We start from the raw sequence: 14,176 nt of genomic DNA, 5'->3' as shown, positions 1-14,176 counted from the left end.
TTCACATATCAGGATGTTCTCTGACAGGGCACACTTTTGCGGTTTGTGTTGGGTTCTTTGCATAGGCTAAGGCAGATATTGGAGTTGGCGGTTGTTGCTTGTGGTCTGGCATGTGCTGAGGTGCAGGGACGTGGCCTGGGACTACCTGGTGAGGTATTTAGCTGGTGTAAGAAGATGACAGCAGCTGGCAGGACTGTCAGGCATGTGGCACGAGCTGGACTTTGTGTGTTGCCAGTAAGAACTATTGCGTCTTGTCTACAGTCTCCCAGCCAGCCCCTGAGCAGAAAGGCGGCAAGTTGGATGGAAGTGGCTCTTGGCTGGATCTGGCCTCTGCACTGCCTTTCAGATGACTGTGGGGTCGGTGAGGGGACAGCAGTCCTTACACAGACAGCATTGTCGGCCCAAATACACGCAAGGACTGGGAAGCAGCCCAAGCTATGGAACGACTGTGTCGTGGCAGATCTGGAGGGGTGTGACTGGCATATGATCTTTCTGTGGTGTCTTTTACTCAAGGATAAGCATCTTCTGTTTTTTTGATTAATTCCAACAGAGTGGGCAAGGTTGGAGTTGTTTAAAAGCAAACCTTGCTCTGTGTGTTTTTATTGAGAGTGATTATATTACTGATAATGACAACTAATGTCTACTACTAAAAGAGCAATAGACTTTTAAGCTCTGGTGTTTGTGTGCTTTTTTTGGTGCTTAGAATTATAAATGCCTTTTATGTGGACCTAATAGCTTGTTCTTACAGCTTATTCCATGCACAAAACTACTGATAATGTGTGAGTTGATTATATAGGATTATGACTTAATTACTGGTCTGAATTTCCAACTGAGGAGTTTAAATGAAGAACCGTCTTATCTCAAATGTGGGCTTGCCATGTGTGCATGTTGCATGTAAGATAACTTCTGCTATATATTGGTCATTATTAATCATCCTTAATCATTCTTGTTGATTATTCTCCTATATAGTAGTCTAAATTTTAGTTTATGAAATTATTCTGGGTTATCTTCAGCACGTGCAAGAAATACTTAATAGTGAGTACCATCTAACAAAAATATTTTGCAAATACTTTATGGTAGGTCTACATACAGCTCATTTAGAGGCTTTAAAAAGAATAAAGCTTTAGAAATGTGAGGCTCCCTTGCTGCTACTATATGTGCACTTCTGGGGTAAAAACCTTTAATGGCCACTGTTAGAAGCAAGGGTATGAGTGTCGCTTATCTGGAGACCTGAGCAGACCTGAACATACACAGCATAGGCCAGAAAGAGAAGCTGTAGTTGTGAACTGAGTGTGCTTGTGTCGGAGGAGCTTAGAAATATACTTTTCATCTGTCAGGACAAGTTATTTTTATATGATGACTGACAGTTGATGCTGAAGTGCAAGGGCTTTCATTTTTGTCTGAAACTGCAACACAGGTTAATTTCCTGTGCTTCTTTATGTTCCTCACAAAACCCCACAACACAAGCACCTTCTGCAGTGCTCAATAGATGCTTTGTTTCCAGCGTGGCATGGATGTGTGTAGTGCTTCCTTAGCGGCATAGGCTGGCTGCACATTGCAGCACACTCAGATGATTTCCAATACTTTGTGTCTCCAGCCAGCAACACACAACAAAATATCTTCTTCTGCATGTTTGAGATCAGAATTCAGGCCCACAGTGGAAATGTTGCCTGTGCAAACAGACACGCTATTATTAGTACTTCCTCAATTATGTGAGCTACATGCAAGTCTTTGTTGAGAATTTTCATGGCATGTAATTTTTTTTGGTTGGAGCTTCTAAATATGAGCGAAATTGCTACTGTTTTAAAATCTTTGGTTGTTCATTGTATAGGGCATAATCCGTATAATTTTAATCTATGCATTTCCTTCTTTCTACTACAATTACAGTGTATCGTAGAGTGAGCATTTTGACAATGTTAAAGAGTGGTTGGGGACTGGGAATTTGATGTTTGTAGGTACAAAGCCTATCTCATGTTGTTTACTTGGGGTTTATGCTTGCCTGCTTGAAAGAAGATTCCCAATATGAGCCAAGGAGAGAGAAGCCATTAAAACAGTCAGTGGCTGCACATCTGGTTGTTAGCCTGATGTGACTGCTTTTAGTTAGACTCCAAAATTTGAATGTAAATAGTAGCTTGAACATCATGAAAGGCTGCTGGAAGTGTAGGAGGAGCTATTTGAATTTTCTCTATCAGAGAGGGCCTACTTCTATGTAGAAATTGGAGAGTGAAAGAGAACCTTGCCTTAAATGGAGCTATCAGTAGGAAATTAATTTTCAGCAGGAGATGACTGTGCAGGGGAGGACTTAATTTGGGGGGGGGGAAGACAATGAAATGTAGGTGAGCATGTGCTAGTATGAAGTGATAGAAAACAAAGAGAGTTGGGAAAGAGTGATCAGGCATGTGCAGGAAGGGAAGAACAAAACATATGCACTGCTCTGGAAGGCTGCACCAAGGCTTTTCTATAAGTGCTTTCCAGCTGTTCCCAAATGTATCTGCACATAAACAGGACCCCTGGGGCTATTAATCCAAAATTCCAGGAGAAAATCCAAGACTAAGTGGGAAAAGTATTTCTGTAATCCAAAAAAGAATGGACATGTATATGGGGTCCAGCTAGAGCTCAACTGATAAATTTGTGGCCTCATTTAGTTGTCTTCTATGCCATTTGTGGGCATCCAGTGGAAAAGGCAGGGGAAGATATGGCCATGTCCTTCCACAAATGTTGGTATTTGGCACATCACTGAATGCAATTAGGGTTATTTTCCTACCATCATCAGGAAATTGGAGGAATCCCTTGATATTAGAAACCACACAGTCCAACCATCACTATTTTCCCTCTGTGCTCTATGTGAAGATACCAAGGGCCCATGTAGCAATGCAATAGGAGAAAAGGTAACTGTGCTTTTAGCTGCATCTCAGAATAGAAGAAATTGTACCAACAGCTATAAATGGAGGAAGGAATGATGCTGGTTTCTGCTGTGGTACCAGACCTGTGGGGTCTGGAACTGGCCTTGGCTTTACATGGTGCTTCAAACTCAGTTGGTATGTGTGGGGAAGTGGGCTAAAGCCTGTGTTTGACAGGAGTACTACTGTAGGAAGGAGAAGGGACTACTGTAAGGATCACCTTCAAACTCTCCTAGCCAATGCTTAGAAGTCCTTTTCTCTCCAGTGCTGCCTATCTGCTTGCTCTCAGTCTCCTTTTCCTATTTTTTTTGTACCTCCTATTTGTTTGGTACACATGTGACTTCTCTCATTGTTTTGTACAGTTTTAACCAAACTGAACAACTAAAAGAAATACCTAGTATGTCACTAGGAAGTTCCTAATGCATGCAAAGTTTTTGTTGTGTACTGCATCTGAGCTTCTATTTTAAGGTTGAGAATGTGGGAGTTCTCTTTACATGTAGGGTTGGACGTTTTGTTTATTGGAAGGTCTTCATGGTTTTTTGGTTGATTGGTTTGGCTTTGTGGTGTGCAGGAGAATGCTGACAACATAGTGTAGTACTATTTTCTGTGTACTCTGCACCATATGGGCCAGAGATTGAGTATAAGGAATAATTTGTGTGAACTTCACCCCTATTTCCCCCATTGAAGGTAAGAACTTTTTGCTTCTGAGAGTGTAAAATCATCACGTAAAGACTTGAACATCAGGTCCAGAACTTACTGTAAATTACAGTCTGTCTGTAGCCTGGTAAGCAGATGCAGACTCTTAGTGTATCTGTGTTGGAGGCCGTGGGTGCTTGAGGAAGGGCAAGGGTGACATGTGGTCCTGGCTCTGAGAGAGTCTCTTCTGAGCCCAGAAGTGCTGGAGGCCTCTCTCCCATCATAGCCCAGGTGGGCGGAGGGGCAAAGCGCCTGGGAGCTTGTCCCTTTTAGGCTGCTGTATTTTTATCTACAACACAGCTGGCTCTGTGATTAGGTGCATTCACAGATTAATTCCTTACTTCCTTTTGGCAATATTTTGGTAGGGTTTTCTTTGTGTCTGCCAGGTTGCAAGCAGTTGGGCTAAACCTAGCCTGCATGTGAGTGCCCTCCAAAGAGGGGTTATTTGTGCAAACCAGCTTTGTGGAAACCCAGGGTGTCCTTGGTCATTGAGGGATCGTAGCTTGGCGTGGGTTTAAATGCATATTTAAAAACCTCTACTTTTACTAGTTCAGCGGGATTTTTTTTTTTTTAATAGAGTGTGTCAAGATGAATCATTTGTGGTTATCTTGGTAGATGAGTGGTAAGATAGGGGACCTTGCAAACCTGTAGGAAGACTCCTAGCCAAGGTTATGATGTTACACATCTTGCTCTGTTTGCCGATGGTTTGTCTCTTTGTAGATGTCTCTGGAGGGTGTTAGCACACAGGAATGCTGGTGACTTTTGTTTCTGCATTCCCCATCATGGTGGAGCTTCGGCTGAGCTTTCAGTCGTTATTTCCTCTTGCGTACTTGGATTCTACTAAGTTAGAGCATTTTGAATCATCTTCCTTGTTTATTTTCTTATGTACACACATGAACAGGTCACTGCTGGCAAGTCTATTTCTGCGTACCTGCTTTTGAGTCCTCTTTTTTTCAGATTATAATTTCTACCAGCTCTGTTTCTGGAAATAAGGGAAGAGCTGTGCAAAGAATACCCAGCTGGAGGATTGGTTTGTAAGTGCTGTATTGATTAATGAGACTGGAGGATGCTGCAAAGGATGGGGCCATTGCCAGAAAATGCAGCAACTCAGTTTTGGGGCAGGCCAGCTTACACGTGCAGCAAAGCATGGAACTATATATGATTTTACAGACTGGGAAAGCTTTCTGCTGCTTCCCTGAAGCAGCTGTTGTGCCTCCGGTGTCAGTAGTCCCTATAGGTAAATGGAAGTTGCTGCTTCTTTGCTGCCTTTCCTCCCCAGGGTTTCCTTGTGCCCGAAGTGGCTCACACAACTGATTCCCAGACCATTCCCTTGAAATTTTGAACTTAATTTTGCCAAAGATAGCATGATGAGATGGGCAAAGGGGAAAACTGCGAGACTACTTTAGTTAGCTTCATCTGCCTGCAGCCTGTATCAGCTTAAGTACAATTGACTTGTTCCTGTCTGATTTCATAGTAAGAGAGATCACATCTTTGTCTTCATTTGTATAAACTTACTCTGCTTTGTGCAAGGTGGCCTGTGTGTTTTTGAAGTGGAAAGGGCAGGGAGGATGCTAGAGTGGTAAATAGTGTCCATCTGAAAATGGACCACCAGCTACATCCTGGAACAGGAAGAATAGCCCTGATAGGAAAGGGGACCAGTTTGCTGTGCTGGCAGGGATTTGGGGCAAATGACCTCTCGGAGACCAAGATGTACCTTTGGCTGACAAAGAGAAGGACTTCTACTGTTACCCTCTGGGGTGCAGGTGAAAGAAATACACATTATCAGGCAGTAGCAGTGTGGAACTACCGAAAGGTATTGACTCAGCCTTGCTGGTGGTTTCATTACATTATTAGGCATGCCATGGTCTCAGTGTACTTTTTAAACATTAAAATGTGACTTATTATGAAAAACACTGTGAAGGGAAAAAATGGGTGCCTGTGGCTGGCATCAAATTTACATATGTTTAGTTTTATTGTGTTAAGAAGGGAGTTTAGGGTTTTCCTGCTTGTGAGATCATGCTCTCTGATTCTACCAGAGCTTTACATACTTATAAATACCTCAAACTGAGAACAGCAATAAATAGATAGGGTCCTTTTAGATCATCATATTCGGTTTTCTTTAGGTTTTTTTTCTTCCAGTGAAAGCAGATAAGGGAATTCTAATGTCTTCTTGACACTACACATATTATAATCGTCCATTTATAACCAAGTTTGGAATCAGGTTCATGGCTCCCTGCTGTGTGAGTTACTCTTGAAATTCTAGTGTTCTTTCCATCTCCTTGCAGGGTCAGCTGCTTCTTCTAATACTAGGCCTGAAGTTCAGTACCAATAAAAATGTCCTTGTTCTGATATGATTTTTTTGTAAAGTAGACTGTGCCTGGTTAATTGAGGTCTTTGATGGTTTCACCTTCTATGGATTTATACTTTTTTTTTTTTTTTTAATGGAAAGGAGAAATATGGGAAGTGTAGCCACAGTTTCCTTTCCACAGTCTTTGTAAATGCGTATCTTCAACACACCCCCCCCAAAAAAAAAATAAAAAGCTCTTTCTTTGGGGAAGTTCATTATCTTTGGTTCAGTTTGCATAACTCTTTGAGGGGAATTTACCTCTAGGGTCTAGTTCCATGCTGATCAGCACCAGGGAGAAATAAGCTTTGAGGTCAGAATCTGGCCTTTTTAGCTGGCATACTATGGATGCCACAGACACAGGCCTAGTGTTTTAGACTCAGGGTTTCTGACAGATCTTGTATCTGACAGCTGATGAAAGGAGGCTGACATACTCTCACGTGAGATAAAGGAGCAGCATCAATATTTGCCAAATAAAAGTATTTTTTTTAATTATTATTCAATATCTCTCTGCAGTTCAAAATCCTATTTCTGAGATGAAAGAAAAAAAAATGGGAAAATTTTTGTGAAAGTTCTTTTTGCATTTTTTAAAGTGAGTGATAGACTATCCAGTTATTCTTTCTAATTAACCTTGTACTAGTTTTAAGACTTCTAACAACCAACTAAAAAAACCCACACTTTGTTGGTACTATTAAATCAAACATGTTCACTTGAGTGATCAGTGATGAGTTAAATGTATTCCTACATCTGTGTTAGAATAATTGAAACTATCTCTAAGCCCATGCAAAGCACTGGTAGGTATTGGTATTGTGAATGTGTTAACTGAAATCCAATTTTAAGAAATAATTATGGGAAAGGACAAGGCTGTAAGATCTAGAATTAGATCTGTTGGGCCTTTGTTCTTTAATCTCCATAACAATGAAGGTAATTGTATGTATATAATAAATCTCAACAATAGTCTCCTTTGTCCCTATTAAAGGAAAGAAAACTTTCCTTTGTCTGTAACTTATCAAGGACTTGCATTTGGACATGTTAAAATTTCTGAGAGATAGTTCCAGATAAAAAAGCTAGCCAGCTAACAGAAGCAGAAAAAAAATTCTTTTATGTGTTGAATCCGTTTGGAAATGGGCCATTTTTTCCAGTTTAACAGTTGCAGATGAAATATTGTTATAAAATGTTTAGCCGTTTCTTCATAAGGCAAGACTTTAATGGCCAAGTTCTCCAGCACTCTGTTAGTGCATTTTTATCTTCTTGTCTTTTTCTCCAGCTGTAATGATTTTTCACAATAGCTGAAAGGTAGTTGATCTAAAATATAAATGTCTTAGCATATTTTTTGTGGATTTGAGACTGTGTAATTAAAGTGTAACTGCTTCTGAGCTTTTATTGTGTGTGCCTGATTCCTCTGTAACACTCTAATTTCTGAAGTCTGCTATACACTAGTCATAAAATATCCACAGTAAAGAAGCTAATAATCAGCTCTCTATAGTCATGACATTGAAAGCCTAAAATACTTGGGGAAAAAAAAAGCTGTATCCTTAACTAACTTTATGATAATGTGCTTTAAAATAATCACCAAACATTCAAACTAAAAAAAAAATCCCCCAACCAGGCATTATATGCTTTTGGTGATTAAAATATCATTAGTTTATTAAAATAACTAATTAAAATATAATTAGTTTATTGTACTCTGTATTAAGCTAACTTTCTTCTTTCTTTTCTGCAATATTTTGTGAAGTTCTGACAGTGCTGATGAGAGTTTTATGTGCTGAGCTCTAGCCAGCAGCAAATATTTGCAGGTGGATGCAATATCTGGAACAGCCTTAGGCGATACTCATTTCCCAGTACTAAAAGACAGTTCTACGGTATGTGGTTTAACTGGTATTTATTTAACTATTGTCTTCTGACTCAGTCTTCATAATTTTACTTGTATCTGTTCAACTATTTCCTGGTTCAGTGTGCGAAGCATAACACTGCAGAAGGAGTGAGCAGGAGGTCAGAGCTGATATTATTTACTGCAGAGCATGTTTTCCCCTCTTCTCCACCAGTAAAATAATTCTCTTCTAAATTTCTGAAAGTTTGAGCAGCCTACAAAAAAAAAAAAAAAAAAAAGAGGGCGTTCTTTTCATTGACTTGCACTGTTTTGGTTTTCAGCTTGCAGGAAGGGACTGCTGTCCATCTAGCAATGAAGTTATTAAGTCATTAAGTTAATGATTAAGTGATTTACACAGAGCAGCCCCTGCTCAATCCTAGCAAAGCCATTGCCTGCTTGCTGTGCTGTTGCTGGACAGAAGGTCATTTTTGAAAGCCTTTGCTGTGCCCCACAGGTTATGCTTGCATGCAGGATCATGTGCAGTGCATTTATGATTTATAAGCAGTGATTTGTCCGATGCCTAAGTTTAGGCCTATTCACAACAACTGACACAGTTGCTACTTTTTATTTATTTTCCGTCTCCTCTTCAAGTTAGGAAGAATAATAAGTTGTAATGCCCAGCTCTGCTAAAGATCAGTTGCTGCAGATGATGTGAGTCTCCCACACTGCTGTTCCTGCTAGCTGGCTACCCTAGTTGCTTCTTCTCTCTCCTAAATGAGTTTTTTAATTGAAAAAAGGGAAGATGAAAAAGAAAACGGATATCTCATCTGTAGACATTTATTCAGTACTTGCTACATGTGTTATTTGTCACTATTGTCTTCAGATTTCCTCAAAATTAATTCCAACTATGTTAATCTGAGTTTTGCAGTGAAAACTGGTCAGTTGAACATTTTGTCTTCTCCTGTAGAAATGTGTGGAAAAGATGGGAGATAAGATACTGCCAAACTTTGGTTTCTCTTTTGAGCAAAGACCTCCTACTTCTTCCTTTCCCAAAGTTGTCATCTTCCAGGGAATCCATAGGACTGATGAAATCCAGATGGAGTTTTGATGATTAAGTTAATGACTGAGGAGTTTTAGGACTTACAGTAGGTTGTTGTGTCAATATTTGTCTGAGAATATGGGATCTGCTCACTCCTCATATCTTCTCTTCACCCTTTCCTCCCCTTTATTGCGCTAGTTGTGTTTTGTGACCTGGAGGTTGTAAATGCCATGGGACATTGCATTTGTACATGGCTACTACTAAGGAATCTTGATGGGGTTAGGGTCTCTGGCAATGACTTCAAAATAAAAATCTTTCTCAGTCAACAGGTTCATGTAGGAACTCAACATAGTGCCCCACCACACCTGTCTCCACCAGGATTCACTTCTGCTCACCAACTGTATAAAAAATGAGAGCTGGAGGGGAAAAAAGCTTCCTTCATACAACTTCCTCTATTTTGTGAATACAGTGTTCCTTTTTGATCATGAATGGGTTATAAATCAGACAAAAGCTGGGTTGTGGGGTCTCATCGCTTTCTTCTCTAAGTGAATTGGCTAATTCTTGGTGGGTTTGTAGCTAGGAGAGGCATTCCTTACATCAGTCACAGATGGGGAAGGGGTTCTTGTGCTGCGAGAAAGACATTCACCTCTAGACACAGGGCAGCCTGTGGTAAACCACTTGATTGCTTGGGAAGAGGGAGTAGGAGTGTCACTGAGGCTGTACAAAACAGCGAATGTCACCCTGGATACTTGATGTGTCATGGAGCAAGTCCCACTTGTCAAACAGCTACTCATAGCAAGTTAGGGCAGTGGGAGGCATTGGGATGCTGGGGAGCAAACTGTGCCTCCGACCTTATGAAGGGATGGTACATGGCAGTGCAGATCCTGCTGAGAAATTGAGGCTAAAGATAGCAACCATTATATTCAAATGGTGCAAAAATCAGTATGCTGGTAAAATGTCTGTTGTAAATGGCTTCCCTCAGGCTGTTCCAGCTCTAGACAGTGTGTATTGTACAGAACCGAAACAAACCTTTTGTTGCCTTTACACAGCAAATCCTGCTTTTTGCTGAGGAACAAAATCTACAGTTTGTTTCTGGATGTCCTGTAGTGCTGTGACTGGTCTTGTGGGCAGTCTGTGGTTTGTATGTATTGGGTGGTGTTTGGAGGACTCTAATTTGAGATGTTCCTGTTCCTGCTTTAATGCAGAGAGCTAAACTAGAACCGTTGTGTGGGTACAGTTGAGGAGGACATGGAAAAGCAAGTGTATGAGAGGCTACTTGAGCTTGGGGTGTATTCACTCTTTCATCATGTCCATCTCTACGGAACCAAAAGCAAAGACAAGTTTCTAAAGAAAAGGAAATATGTTGTTGGGGGAGGATGATGAGTAAACACAAAGTGGACATGAGGAGCAAGCCTACGTAAGTTAACAGCGTGTCTCAGCTGTTGAAGCAGTGCCCAAATATGTGCTGTTTCGTTACACAGAGCTGAACTATATTTTCTCCGAAATAAAACTGACCAGTCCACCTCCTTCTTTTTAATTACATCCTGTTGGGATGAGACATCCCTTCCTGAAATGAGAGAAAGATAAAATTCACACATGCGCCTCAGACCTTTGCATGCTTGACAGCTGTGATAATATGGCACTATCCTCTGTAATTTGGGTACTGCTTAAAAGTGATAAAAGGCATTTCTACACAGCTAGTGTTGAACTTGCAGGCTCTTGCTATGTGAGATCACCAGCTGTGTGCTGCTTACAACGAGGTGATGATAATTGGTGTCTGCTGATGGTCAACTCATGATGATCTGAAAGCTTAAGGAGGAGTGAGCCTGTCTGGTTCATCTCCTGCACCACACTGTAGCAAAGTCTCCAGTCTCTACAGTAACTGCTGTTGAGGGGAGGATGTGATTGGTGTTACTGTTTGCTTATTTGTAATTCAGGGTATTGCTCAAAGCTCCCTAGATAGGAGTGGGGTTACCTTGTTTGTTGTGAAAATGAATAGGAAGGCAGTCTGTTCTGAAATGCCCAAATGAATGTTATTATAAGCATGCCAGCCCTCTCATCACAGAGTGCTGTTGTAGACATTTCACCTTGCCTGGATGCATTTTGAGATGTAGATGGAGGATGTCCCAGTGCAGCTCCCCCTGTACAGCCTTGCCAAGAAGTGAGTTTGTCTGCTTGGATTTTGGGGCAGCCTTTAAGCTGAGGTGAAAGTCTGCCCAACTGGGTTCTGGGGGCATTGCAGCTGAGCAGGTGCCTGGGAAGATGACCCACTGGTGCCTTGCAGATCTGGATCCTCTCCCATAGGATTAACTTCCTGGTTTGACTTTAGACCTGCCTCATTACTCAGGACGTGGCTGGTGATCCTAACCCTAGGCTGAGCCTGGGTACCATTCCTTGCAGGGAATGAATACTTGGGTACCATGGCAATGGACACCTGGCTGGTGGAGCCTCCACCTCCTGCTGTGCTGCCCTGCTCAGCTCCCTGCTCCCCTTTCCATCTTCCCATGCACTTCCCTTACATGTGTCTTCTGACTATTTCACCTGGTTTTGCCCTGTCCTCCTTCCCCACTCTCCCTCTCCTTCCATGTATAGGTTAGTAAGAATTGCTTTCAGTGCTTGATTTAGCATAGAGCAACTACTAGTAGCTTTATGATGCATTTATTCCCCTCTGCTCCACTTCTGCAAAGGCTCCAATAGCCACAAGTCAATTAAGACTTTTTATTTTGGTATCCCAAGTGTCTATGATTTATGTAAGCTTTTCCTAGCTACAGCAAGGGCAGCCTCAGCGAAGGAAGGACTAAAGGGGTTGCAGAAAGCCCGTTTCTTGCCAGGCCATAAGGAAAAAAGGTCTTCAGGGTATTTAGCAATTACAGATAATCCTGTTATAACTTCAAGTAAGTGAAAGCTCCACCCATTCTGAGTTTTCTTAATGCAAGTATGGACAGCCTTTCTCATAGCATTTCTCATACTTGTTTCCGAACCAAATACATCTTGTTTTCTTAAGTCTTCTCTGTATATACATAATTTCAGTTTGTCATTTTGATTGAAAATCCTTCCCTACTAGCCCAGTCTTTTACACAGTTCCCTATTATATATTATTTTAGAAACATGGCTGCTTTCATATTTTAGCATTTTTAGTAATATGAAACTTCAGAATATGATTCCTCTTCAAAAAAGTCTATTTCTAAAATTCGGTCCTGTTCTTTACAGCTCTTTATCTCCCCCTTTCCTTTTCTACCTACACCTCACATAAAATTTTAGGTATGTGGGTGGAATGGGTTTTAGTGATGTGGGGGAAACAATTACATGCAGTGATGATGAGGAGGAATAACTGCCTGTTTAGCATGGTAACGAAATATGTTTTTTGCAGAACTCAGATTGTAGTTACATGTGGTATATGATGTGGCTTCCACCTGAATTTTCTGTCATGCTTCTCTTTGGGTTTGGATATACATGTCACAGAATAGTTTTGTTTAATTTGTATTTATTTAGCTTGCTGAGGAGGAGGAGTGTGTTTTAATTGAAAGCAAAAATTCCTGTGAACCATATGCCTCACTTTTCAGTCAGCTCTAATTAAATTTCTTTTTCCTCCCTGATTTCAGGTTGTTTCCCCTTTGTTTGCATAAGTGAGAACTTATGTGGGAGATCCCCATTGTTGTTATTGTGTCACGACCCTGTTTTATTATCTCAGTTCCGTCTGCATTGATCAGACTTGCTAACAAAGATTGTCATTACAGACACATTTTTTTATATTGAAAGAGCTTATGATAAGTTAAATATTGCTTCTGTAGGTCCTTTGTATTTCAGAGTGATGATGAAAATCAATATGTTGAGCCACTGGGGAAACTTCTGTTCTTAAATGTGGAGGATAAGGCATGAGGGTCTGAAGTAACATAGTGAACTGATGGCACACAGCTTGGACTTGCTGAGTTTCAGTGCTGCTGTGCGATTGCAAGAAGACACTACTCTTGTTTTCTCTTTCTGCCAGAAAGTCATGTTTAATACTTAAGTCAGTTTTCATATATCTGTGTTTTATTTCTCATAACTGTAAGATAATAGGATACTTTAAGTAGCATTAGCCAGTTCAAGGATATCTGTATATATATATCTATATCCATGAGACTGTGTATGCCCACACATATATATTTGTAAATGTAGAACAGGAGAGAAGAAATGAGCCTTTAGTGAGAAATAATTTATTTTGGTATTTAGTTTTGTTTGTTTAGTATCAAGTATTGTTTGAAGGAGGCTAAAGGAAAAGGAACTCTGCATTGAGATAAGCAGTAGGAGAATAAAAAAAAAAAAAGACATGTACTTGGCTTAAATGATGTCCAGACTTACTGTGATATTTTCCAGGCACTAGTATTTTCCTTTTTTGTTAAGATTATAAACAGTTGATTTTTGTTGAGTCTACAAAATACAAAGAGCCACAATATTAATACATTTAACTGTTCTTTAAATATGCATTTGAGTGCTTTGTTTTACTCCTCAGTGTTTAAAGAGGAACCTTGTTACAACAGGCTTTAACTTCTACAACTGATTAGGGACTCATTAGCTTGATAAATAACCATGTGATTAAGGGCAGGGGGAAAAAAACTGGTGAATGGAATAGAGAAGTACTTCCATGCATTCACCTGAAGCCCTTACAAGGAATTTTATCAGTAGAACACCATCAGTCTTACTTCAGTGGCTCTCCTGTTTCTGTTAAATCGATCTGGGTGGGATTCTTTTCGCAGGCATTTTGTGTACCCACATCTCTGTAACTGAAGAAAAATCAAGCGTTTCTTCCAGCCTCAGCATCCCTGATGTTGGTGTGCCTGCCTGGTAAAAAGGGCTGTGCAGCTGGTGGGGATGTTGCAGTGGTGTGTATTTGTGAGTGCAGGTTTGATGTGGGTGTTTGAGCTCAGCAGTCCCTTGCTAGGCTGATCTGTATCCAGTCCAAATCCTTCTCTGGTGTGAAGGTGACGTGTTGCAAATACATCCCAGTGTGGGGATGGAAAGATGGGATGAGTTGCCTGGGGTTCGGCACAGGCGCTGAAGGTCTTCCATGCTGAAGTGGAACCTGCTAGCTCGCTTTCCATCCAGCCCATCTTAAGGGGAATTTGGGTTTCTTTAATACCCAGGCTCATGCTTGTTTGGGCCCTAGGGACTATAGCTCATTATATATAGGTTCAACAAGGTGTCACTTGAACTCCAGGAGCCTGTTCTCTGAAGCTTTTGGTCACATCTCTTTGTTTTGCTGTCTGGATGATAGCACTGTGAACTTCCTGCTGCAAGCAAATAATTTCTGAAGAGGGAATTAAAAACCCCGTGATGGATTTTATGCTTGCTATCAAGAATGTATTTTCCTATGAAAATGGAATCAATGGACATTTAAGTCACGGTCT

Source organism: Manacus vitellinus, unplaced genomic scaffold (assembly GCF_001715985.3).
Source record: "Manacus vitellinus isolate BGI_N305 unplaced genomic scaffold, ASM171598v3 scaffold_30_pilon, whole genome shotgun sequence".
NCBI lineage: Eukaryota > Metazoa > Chordata > Aves > Passeriformes > Pipridae > Manacus > Manacus vitellinus.
The sequence above is the reverse complement of the archived record's forward strand: the minus strand, read 5'-3'. Positions refer to the sequence as shown.